This window comes from Pygocentrus nattereri, chromosome 3, assembly GCF_015220715.1.
Source record: "Pygocentrus nattereri isolate fPygNat1 chromosome 3, fPygNat1.pri, whole genome shotgun sequence".
In the NCBI taxonomy this organism is placed as follows: Eukaryota; Metazoa; Chordata; class Actinopteri; order Characiformes; family Serrasalmidae; genus Pygocentrus; species Pygocentrus nattereri.
The window spans coordinates 45,862,169-45,863,883 of NC_051213.1; the positions used below are offsets into that span (position 1 = coordinate 45,862,169).

Genomic DNA, 1,715 nt, shown 5'->3' on the forward strand with positions numbered 1-1,715 from the left:
ATGTTTTTAGCTGAAGCCAATGGCCAGTTGCTGAATTCCGTCTATTAAAAATTTCTACGAAAATGTGCGTTTTGAATAATACTTACGCAAACATTTCAGTCAGACTGTTACGAAGCCGTAAAGCTGTTTAATGAAATCTTTCAGGAACTGGACTAGTTTTCCACTAAGACTTTGTGGTGGTACATCATTACCAGTGTAAAGTGCAGGTGGAGTTTTCGCAGGTTTCACCTGATCACTGTAGTTGCTGAAAGCGAAGTTACGTTTTACTGTGTTTGAGAGTTTTGGTAAGACTTCACTAGGCCTGTCACAATTATTACATAATTTCTTGATCGCATTTTCTACAGTTGCTGTCTTTTACAGTCACATGTTTACGTTGTAACTAACAGATTTTGAATTAGGATCATTTTCAGGTGGGTTGAGCAAAATGCATGTAGTTAAAAGAAAGCAGAGGAAGCTTTTCCACACGGAACTTACCAAAATAAAATTTAGAGGGCGGCAGTGAGTAATGTTTGCCTTTAGAGGGCGGCAGTGAGTAATGTTTGTTTATGTAATGTTCGTTAACACCTTTAGAGGGCGGCAGTGAGTAATGTTTGTTTATGTAATGTTTGTTAACACCTTTAGAGGGCGGCAGTGAGTAATGTTTGTTTATGTAATGTTCGTTAACACCTTTAGAGGGCGGCAGTGAGTAGTGTTTGCCTTTAGAGGGCGGCAGTGAGTAATGTTTGTTTATGTAATGTTTGTTAACACCTTTAGAGGGCGGCAGTGAGTAATGTTTGTTTATGTAATGTTCGTTAATACCTTTAGAGGGCGGCAGTGAGTAGTGTTTGTTTATGTAATGTTCGTTAACACCTTTAGAGGGCGGCAGTGAGTAATGTTTGTTTATGTAATGTTCGTTAACACCTTTAGAGGGCGGCAGTGAGTAATGTTTGTTTATGTAATGTTCGTTAACACCTTTAGAGGGCGGCAGTGAGTAATGTTTGTTTATGTAATGTTCGTTAACACGTTTAGAGGGCGGCAGTGAGTAATGTTTGTTTATGTAATGTTCGTTAACACCTTTAGAGGGCGGCAGTGAGTAGTGTTTGTTTATGTAATGTTCGTTAACACCTTTAGAGGGCGGCAGTGAGTAATGTTTGTTTATGTAATGTTCGTTAACACCTTTAGAGGGCGGCAGTGAGTAATGTTTGTTTATGTAATGTTCGTTAACACCTTTAGAGGGCGGCAGTGAGTAATGTTTGTTTATGTAATGTTCGTTAACACCTTTAGAGGGCGGCAGTGAGTAATGTTTGTTTATGTAATGTTCGTTAACACCTTTAGAGGGCGGCAGTGAGTAATGTTTGTTTATGTAATGTTCGTTAAAACCTTTAGAGGGCGGCAGTGAGTAATGTTTGTTTATGTAATGTTCGTTAACACCTTTAGAGGGCGGCAGTGAGTAATGTTTGTTTATGTAATGTTCGTTAACACCTTTAGAGGGCGGCAGTGAGTAATGTTTGTTTATGTAATGTTCGTTAACACCTTTAGAGGGCGGCAGTGAGTAATGTTTGTTTATGTAATGTTCGTTAACACCTTTAGAGGGCGGCAGTGAGTAATGTTTGTTTATGTAATGTTCGTTAACACCTTTAGAGGGCGGCAGTGAGTAATGTTTGTTTATGTAATGTTCGTTAACACCTTTAGAGGGCGGCAGTGAGTAATGTTTGTTTATGTAATGTTCGTTAACA

The 1,715-nt window shown here is 38.9% G+C and overlaps 1 protein-coding gene across 1 annotated transcript in view; it reads left to right on the forward strand.

Moving 5' to 3' along the window:
- Positions 1–595, forward strand: part of ddr1 (discoidin domain receptor tyrosine kinase 1) — a 75,216-nt gene extending 74,621 nt beyond the window's left edge. The window contains exon 18 of the mRNA XM_037537257.1: positions 1–595. This exon is cut by the window's left edge and continues 2,744 nt beyond it. The gene's annotated coding sequence lies outside the window, so the exon portion shown is untranslated.
- The last annotated feature ends 1,120 nt before the right edge of the window (positions 596–1,715 follow it).